Raw genomic sequence first — 9,855 nt, 5'->3', positions numbered from 1 at the left:
GTGCTCACACACACCTTTCGCTACTGAAGGCCTGTATTTATTCAAATATGTGTAACCACATGAAAGAGTGCATGTAATGGTTGTAAAAATATATATTTCTTATTGCCATATTCTATCTGTTCACACTGTGTTACATTGAGCCTTGTAAAAGATTCACACTCCGTACTTTATTGGAAAGTAAGGCGAATACGCACACCTAAAGCAGTAGCAAATGTTCTTGGAATAAAATTGTTCTTCCGACGATGACGCCGATGATTCTTCGCCACCACTGTTAAAGTGCAGAGATTGCACGCGTGGCAACCTAGAGAAACAACACGATTGGGTCACAAAGTCACCGAAGGTAATCAAGTCTTTGGAAATTATTGCCGAGGATGCGGCGACAGACAGTTGGGAAGGAACGATTGTCTTTGCACTCAGAGACAGTTGTTCTATCGGATCCAGCAGTGAGTGTTCACACCCAACCACAGCCATCACGCGCGTCAATGCAGACTTTAGAAACTTGTGTGCTTTCGTTTACTCGCGCGCCACCATTTCCAGCAGCTTGGCGTTTTCGGTGCCGTGACACGCGCAACTGTCCGTGTCGTTTGGGACCGGCGGAGATCTGTATGATGCAAGATAAGCATTCACAGGACTTTTCTTCGTTGATTTCTTTACCCCACGAGCGCTCACAGTTGCTGCTACGCCCTTAATCAGAGTGTCTGACATGTCTGCATCCACGACGATCCTGCTCCAAATGGGACTTTGCATACACGCGCGGTTAACCAAAGCCACTTCACTTTCTTCTCGGTGGCGGCGCTTCGCGGGTATGTCGCTGTCGCTGGGAAGAGAGCGCTTGCGTCGTTGTTGCACCGAAGCTGCCGCATCACTCAGTTTCAGTATAGCATCCGAAAAGTCTTGGAATCTGTGGCAGTGTTTATTCATCATGGCAGTCACCTTGTCTGTCAGTTCGGAAGCAGTCAGTGTGGAACCGGCAAAGTGAAGCCGCAGTTCGTTGATCAGAGCGGGATGATTTCTGTACACCAGAAACGACAGCCAGTCCCAACCTTGTAAGGCTGTGTCCTCGGTGTCGTTCTCACGGACGATCGCAGTGATTGCCCTGCGAAACTCGGTCCTGTTGCGTAGCACCGCGGTAATCACCGCCCGAATCGAGCGAGCGTCGAATCTGCACACGGAAAATTCAGTCAGTGTGGCTTTAGGTCCACCCTCGCGCACGATCGCGTCGCAAAAGTCTTCCGTCTGGCGCTTGCAATGTGTCCACATCGATACCGAGTAGAGATTCTCGTGGTGGGCGACCCAGGGTCCCAGCTCGAGCGGCGCGTGCTGCCACTTTTCGTGGAGGACGTATAACAATTTCAGTTCAGTCAGCTTTTCCCCCACCTTGGTAGTGGTAAGTGCAGTGCTCAGTTTGCTCTCGAACCATTGCAGGTACACGGGATCTAACCAGCCGTAGCCGCACGTGTTGTCGACGGTCTTATCGAATGAAATCGTGTCAAGTTCGAGAATGACGTCTGAGGCACTCTTTGCCGTGCACATCGTGAACATGCGAAGCGTGTTCGAGAGACTATCCACGTGCAAAATGTCCACGATTGTGTCCAACATTTGCTCCAACGCGATGTCCCCGGGCTTGATGAAGAATTCCAAAGACACCAATTTGAGGGCAGACGCCAAACTCACATTCATCACGTAACGCACGTCGACCGGCGCGTTCACATCACCATTGCAGCTAGAGATCACCTCGTCAACGTCAATGTTCGCACCAGGCTCGAACGCACTCAGAGTCGCGACGCTCCGGACTTTGAAGTCGACCGCGCACCCGTCGAGACTTTCTCTCATTCCCGCGCTGGGAAGGTACTGCACTCGCACGTTACGCTTGCTCACCTCCTGGATAAATTGCTCACGACCTTCGACAGGAATATCGTTACACTCGAACATGACGACGCTGAGGGGCATAGCTTTCAGGAACGCTGTCAGGGCCGCGCAATCGGTATCACTGTCGTCGTGCGCGAACTCGTTCTCGAGGAGCGCCACGCACTTGAGGTTGGGTGCACATTCCGCGATTTTCGGTCCCAGTTGCGCGTAATCTTCCGCCAGAACATTGGCAAAGCCGCTGAGTCTAATCATCTCCAGACCCAAATGTTCTTTCGTTAAGAGTCGAGAGACCAGATCGCGGGGTCGCGCGTTGAACATCGAGTCTCCGCTCATCTCCACCCGCTTTAGAGTTGTTGCATCGCACGCGCTGACGACTGCGGCAAAGGTGTGCAACTCGTTCAGGTTTCCAGGCTTGTTGATGCACATGGTATCCACGAGCAACGCGTGTTGTTCGCGGCCGACATTCTCGAACCGGTTCAGCATTCGTTCGGTCCAAGTGTACTGCAGGCCGGAATTGCGGACCGACTTGACTGCACTGGCGTGAGACGTGGCATACGGGCATGCGAAGCGTCCGACGTCCACTCCCTGTAGAAATATATAATCTCTCACGTCCACTTCCACGACGTTGACCGTAGTGGCAAGACTAGCGGCCCACGTAGACACGACGGAGTCTACACTTCCTCTCAACACTCTAACCTGAGTGCACAGTCTAAATCCCATGCGCAAAATGGAAGATGTAAGCGTGACATTTGCCGACTTGAGCAGTCCAGTCGTGCGCACATCCAGCAGCCGCACGTGATGAGCGTGAAAGCGCAGGAACAGGTACGTCGCGACGCGTCCCAGCATTCGGCGTGCGTCGTTGCAGTTCACGACGACGGTGACGCTAGAGTTTGCAGTGACGACCAACCCGACTCCGTACGGCGCGTACGCGGTGCTGGCGTTGCACGCTAGTTTCCAGTCCGCCTCCACGGCCTCGGCAGTGTCGTAGTCCCTCCGCTTCATATACTCCTCCTCCTCGTAATTGTTCCCACCACTGTACCTGTGGTGGTTGTGCAGCTCGGCGAGAAGACCGCAGTACATCCCGGTGCAATTCTCAAATTCGTGAATCCAACGAACCGGGGGTGTCGTTCTAGAGAACGCGTCGTTCGGTCTAGTGTTGAGACGCTGAATTTTCATGCTTCGAACCAGTTGATCGACGTCACCGCCTTCTTCTTTCGGATACGCGCGCAACTCCACTTGGCCCGGCATGTGAGGCTCGATGTACGCGTCGTCCCAATGCAGCAACTCGTTCCACGCTTCCACGACGCGCGCGGTGGTCGGCGGCGCAGTCCAATCGCTGGGCCCCAGTCGCTCCACCAGTCTCGCCACGCACTGATGAACCTGCTGCACACACTCCTGCAACACGACGTCGGACCCGTACACTGGTATCGTTAGTAAAGAGTCCTTGTCGTAGATGCCGCCGTGCTGACTGGAATACGGAGATTCTGTAACCATCCTAGGAATGGGACACATTATCTTGGGCACACATCTCTCCGTGTAGGCGGTCGCTTCTCGGTCCACGGTTACCGCGTCGTAGTCGACGTCGTCTTCTCGAGTCCAGAACTTGTTATTCACCACCATTTGGGGTTCGCCTCCGTTCTTGGCGACAGCAATCTCGATGTCGGGAGGATCAATGGTGGACATGGGCAGCGCGAATTTGAAGAATAGAATGGGACACCTCCAAGGTTCGCACGAAGACTCGTCCAACTTCTTGCTCATCATCTCGTCCGGGTAGACCATTTCGATGTTGGAACGAGCCACAGGTTCGCTTTCGGATTATAGAAATGAAATGTAGACTGAGAATACCACGTTACGAAGCATGGACGCGCTTCCCTTGACAAAGTATAGAGTGGTGTCTTCGAGCAGACGTACCATGTGGTTGAGGTGAAACGTGCATTGCTTGGGTATCATACACATCGGAAATATAACGGATGAAACTTTGTTCCTAAAGTCCTTGCTTTGACCGTTACACCAGTCACTGGAACGACAGCGAGTCGCCAGCCTGCTCACTACATCTAAATCTAGAGGTGGGATAGAGGGAACGCCGCATTCCTTGGCTACGACTGCGCACGCCCTTCCGTACAGCTTGGGCGGATAGCATACTTTCTCGCGTAGATCGCGCAGCGCGGAGAACATTTTGCGCTCTCTCTTCGCCGCGCGGAGTTACGGAGTCTATATATATATATATGAGCTGCGGCGCTCCGAGCGATGGCGCTTCGAGCGACCGCACTCAAGGACACACTCGAGATACCGAGATATGGAGACAAAGACTTTATTGTTCAATGGCACTCAAGGAAACGATAGTCATCGCTTATCAATCCGGTTCAATGATAGCTGCTTGTAGTCCTTGCACAACATTTAACTGTACACACATTTCCTCTATTGTTCAATGGCATTAAAAGGTACGATAAAAGTCCTCACTTATCAGTCCAGTACGATGATAGTTTCAGTTGCGCTTGCAATCCTTGCACACACACTTTTTGACTTTGGTTGATATGTATTTTCCGGTTCTATACGCTGCACACACACTTTCCTCACTCCACTTAGAGCCGATTACGTAGTCTCTGAACGCCGCGTCCGGGTCGTCGACAGTTGTCATGAAATCTTGCAAGCACTTTACCGAAACCGAAGCCGCCAGCGCTTCGTCTTCGGTCGCGCCGCGGATCAGCATGCGCGCCAAGATATTCTCGTTGCGTGCCCCGTTCACCACCTCCTCGCTCAGTTGTTCCGCAACGAAGTGATTCGGGTGCATTTCCGATGAGTACGGCTCACTGACTCTTTCGAAGGCCGGCAATCGTTTACTAGGCACCTTTTTTGAGAAATTGGCGATGCAGACCTTGCACGTCGCACCGCTAGTCTCTGTCAGCGCGCCGACGAGTATACAGCCAGCATCGACGTTGTCTCTGATGATCTCCCACACGTGAGGCAATGTTGCACACATATTGCCTAGCTTACCATCAGAGTCTCGTTTGACAGCGTCTTTGGGGACAGCGTCTTTGGTAGGATCTTTCCGGTGCCGTAACTCGTGTAGGCTCTGGGCAAACTCGTCGTACGAGACCTTGCTAGCCGCCAGTGCGATCGCCTCCTTGGCGTGACCGTCGCTGAGAATCCAAGAATTGCACATGTTGCGCACAACGAAAGGCAGATGTGGGTGGTCTCTGTACGCCATCAGAGAAAGCGGACCCCAATCGTATGATTGCTTCCCCGCTGCCAGAACGTACGCCGCTGCTCTGTTCAACTCCGTGGCGTTTCTTCGAACTGCGTTCATAACGCAGTCGTACATGGGAGCGACTCCCGTGCTGCAAGCCATGGTGCATAGCTCCACCAGTCTGTGGTTACGACGCTCAAATTCGGCGTTGTGTAGGGAGGTGTAGAACGTGTCAGTAGCGCGTCGCTCGGTCCAAAGTGTGAGGGAGCACAGCCTCTGCTTTGAAGTATCCGGTATCCACTCGGCAAGCGCTTCAACCGTGGTGCTGCTGCACACGCCAAACAGTCGCAGCTCCGTCAGACGCGACGCCAAGCGACACGAGAACAACGAGTTCATCACGACATGTTCTTCTCCCTTGCACAGTCTCGATTCGTTAGACGCCACTCTCTGCATGTGATCGGCGACGTACGGACTCGAGTTGCACGCCAGTCCCCATGTGGTTGTCGCTATGTGATCAAATGTTCTGAGACATAGAGTTTCCACTTCTAGGATGGGGCTTTCCAGGATCATGTTGACAACGTTGCACATGTCGCGGTTGCGAATGCAGTCCGGGGCCATGGGTGGCAACAGCACGGAAAGCGTTCTGATGTATTCCATGTGCAATACGCTGGGATCTAGCCATCCGGTGACCTTAATCTCGCATTCGGTGATGCGATCCACCGTGCGACTACGAGTAATCGTCCACTTCGCATTCGAACGCCTTGGGCAACCCCTTGAACAATTCTCCCCTTTCCAGATACTCCTCTTCGTTACACAGCGTTCGGGTGTACGCAGTCAGCGTGCCCTGTATGCTCAACGACTTTGTCTTGACTCGCAGTAGAGAGTGCTTCTTCTTCAGCGACGCTTGGTGTAGTCGAGTCTCTCCGACGGCGACCACGAAATCCCGGGGGTTTTTCTTCACATCCATCACTCCAATTTCGAGCAGCTCCAACGAGTCTTGAAAGTGTCTCACCACCTTGGTCCATTGCAAACTTGGCACAATGGGGATGTTGACACTCAGCGATCGAGTAGGCACCAAGGCTAGCTTGCGCAGCGGAACGTTCTCACACACGAAGTTCACGTCGACTTCGTGGACCGCGCGCACTCCGACGATGCGCAAAATCTCCAAGTGCATCATTTCACTCACTTTCATTTTCTCCAGAATATGCGACGCGACAACGTGCGTGGTGTACAATTCCACTGTGTTGCAGTTGTTCCTCTCGTCAACCAACTCAACTTGCTTAAGAGTCTCACAACACAACGCTGCCGCGCTCATGAACATCCTAATGGCGTGCATATCTCGGGGTTCCACCATGATCAGAGTAGTGAGGTGCGGGCGAAGAACGAGTGCTTCGGGCTTTGTGAGCAAGCTGTAGTGTACGGATTGCTGAGTGACGAAGCTGGGCGTGTTGTCGCGGTCGTTGGTGAAACAATCGTTGAAACAGCGTTTGACACGTTCTTCGGGCCACTCGCCATCGTGGCTCCGGCACGCAGTAGCAGTCACTGCGACGTTCAGAAGTCGTTGCGTCCAATCCATCGTCAAGCCGGATGCCGAAATTGAGCTCTCCCGAGACACCGATCCATTGGCAAAGGGAACGGCGCAAGATGCGTCGGGTCCTCGCGCCTGCACGGATCCCCTGACTTTAACGTCCACTATGTTGATGGTACTGCCCATGCTGGCCATGCACGCCTCGGCCAGTGCCGCGTCGGCGGCCTCGACGATTTGCACGCGAGTGCACATGCGCAGCGCGCGCAAAAGCACGATCGACAGAACGTCGTCGTTGGCGGGATACTCTCCGTCCGAGCTAGACACGAGCACCTCGAGTTTCCGCACGCGATGTCCGTGCAAATGTAGAAACACGAAGAGTGCGCACAGTCCAAGGACCTTGCGAGCGTCTTGGCACGCAAACACGTCGATGTCGGAGACGGCCGTTATACGCAAACTCACACCTCCGGTGGCCGATCCGTGCCATTGTCTCTTGGCAGTAATCTCGTCCACGTACGCGGCACTCGCGTCGTTGAGTTCAACTGCCGGGTTGCGATTCGTATTCTTCTTCTTGTCCCGCTTGAATCGTCGTCTGTTCTTCACACTGCTGTTGCCATTGTCGTCGTCGTCGCTGTCGCTACAGTAGCCACCGTTCGGTGCTGAGGTTACGCGGTGGCGATCGTGCTCGTCGAACCTGGACACGCTCTGCATGCGCTTCAAAGCAACCGGATCGTCGTCTTCGCAGTCGGGATCGGAGCTGTAGCCACATTCAATGTCGCCGCTCTCCACTTTCTCCAAATATTCTTTATATCTGCGCAAACGCTTGATTCCGGTCATATTTGTGAGATTCTTCCAGAACCTAGCCATGTGGACCGGAATCAGAGTGGCATCTTCAAGTCTGAACTTGCGATGCGTAAATGGAAAGAATTGGTGATGTCTCTGTAGTGAATCTTCTTCTTTCTTTTCATCTTCATCAGCCACTTCGAAGTAGTATTGGATGGATGCGCCACACAGCTTAAACAGGCCGTTCCACGCGTTCACCACGGCGTCGCAGTCGGGAGTCATACTCCACGCGCAACCGGGAGGCAGTGCACTGGAAACGACTTTGTACACTTCGTGGGCGTGCGTTGCACACTGACGCAGCACGATGTCGATCGAAGTCAAGTCAGTGGACATTTTCATCCTCTTACCGGACGAGAACGAAGACTGAGTCGTCGAACCGCTGCGCTTCCTACTCGACGACCGCTGCAGCACGGTGATTTCTTGCACGGCAATGTGCACCGAGTGGTTGCTGATCCATTCGGCGTCCATGTTGTGGATGGGCCTCTTGTCGAGCACGACATCTGTGTGCTGCTTGCTCTGAACGACGGACAAGTCCGCATCGCACCTGGATATCGACGTCGCTGGTAGCAGTAGCGTGGTGTTCCTTGAAATCCGCGTCGTGTTGATCCGAGAAACCAAGAGAGTCAGGCCAATCGTCATACGTCGCAGGAAAGGCAGGCCTTAGGGTGGAACAAACGGTGCAAAATCGCAGTGCTGCGCCACCTCCATTAGAGTCATACCGATGTAGTGGTCCGGCATGGGATGGTGATAAACACGACTGTATACATTCTGGAAGTTACTAACTTCAGTCTGCAGATGACCAGCTATCATCCATGGCGTCGCGGGCAAACCACAAGTTACTAGCTGCTTAGACGCGTGTTTAACTTTCGTGGTAGAATCCCTCAATTTGCAGTCGTAAACTATACCTCGCTTGGGCCAGCCGCCCCAAGACATTGTCACAGAGCAGACGGCAAACGGTGGTGATTCTCACTCGCTCGCTCGACGGCTATACACATACTCCGTCGTCTGACTATCAGTCTTTCCTTATCGCTGTCTGACTCTCGTGCAACAATCGACAAACGATTGCGCAGCATTGGCATACATCCAGAACACCAGAACAATAGAACAATGACATTATCTACTGTGACGTCAGTCAAGTGGTGCGAGAGTCCGCTATCGTACGGCTACATGTTCACGTCCTTCAAGATAGTCGGTCGTCCCGCGTGGAGATTGCGTCCTTCGATAGTCGGACGGCAAGACTGCGAGGACCTGATAGACACGCTCACTGCCATGAGCGGATGGTGGTGCGAGCAAATTGTGTCGCATCACATCGTATCCGAGCGATCGCCCGACAAGGAAATGCTGGCTGAGCTAACCGAAAACGTTCGCCAAGTGTATCTGACTTTGTTGATGCGTGGTGGCCACGGGACAGCATAGAGGACGTGAAGAAAGAAGTCACGCGCGTGCTGCAAAGTTTCATCGACCGAACAGACGGTTTCATACCCCCGCCAGTCTCCACGTTCGTGCCAAACGAAATCATGATGCATCCCGGAGTGAAAATTGCCTACAAAGACCTCATCACGCAAGAAGCAGTACGTCTCACGAACACTAGCGCACCAATCGCCCTAGGACCCGTGTTGTGGGAAATCGTGCGTCTGCTGTATTTACTCCGAGCTAGTACCGGAAAGTGGCGCGGCGAATCCGACGAACTATCGCTCATCTACTGGGTCGGTCGGTTGTTTACCGTGTGCGTGTGCGGTCTTCACGCGAGGAACTACGTCGTTCGATACATGACTCCTCGCCTAAAGCGAGCCGATCTCGCGACCATCGAGGGTTCGCATCCGAAGCCGTTGCGCCCGCGCGACTTTGACGAACACGTCATAAGCAAGCTCACGGCGCACAGCGACGCGCCGCACGTGGATATGAGCATAATCAACGCGTTGCACAAATCCATTCGACTAGATGCTCGGTCGCTGGACGGACAGGCGCGACATGACACGTTCGGGCTAGCTGGTCGCACGCCCCAGTTCTCGGACGCGTATTACGTGAGTCTGTGTGTGAATTCTGTACCCGTTCTATCCGCTCCGGATCTGGAAGATCTCCTGTTTTCCGCTTGTATAGAACCGAACGTGAAAAGCGACACGCAGCTGCGTCTCGTTCGCAGCGCGTACGATATAATAAGGTCCGTTTCCGCCGCGTGGAAGAAGACCAAGTCGTACGCGGATATGAACGAGGACAGCGCATACGATCCCACCGTCCACCCATCCCCCTATATCACCGTTGCACACGAAGCGACCGAAGTGATCGAAAAGTCAGTATTCGAGTACCGCCGAGTACAATCGGTGCACGCCGCCCGTGCAGCCGTTAATCTGTGCGAACAGTCTAGATACATGCTCAACACCAACACCACGACCGTCGTACAAGGAAGGGATGCTGTTCCTAACGATTGGTG

This window comes from Amblyomma americanum, chromosome 8 (genome assembly GCF_052857255.1).
Source record: "Amblyomma americanum isolate KBUSLIRL-KWMA chromosome 8, ASM5285725v1, whole genome shotgun sequence".
NCBI classification, from domain to species: Eukaryota; Metazoa; Arthropoda; class Arachnida; order Ixodida; family Ixodidae; genus Amblyomma; species Amblyomma americanum.
Note: the sequence above shows the minus strand (reverse complement) of the source record.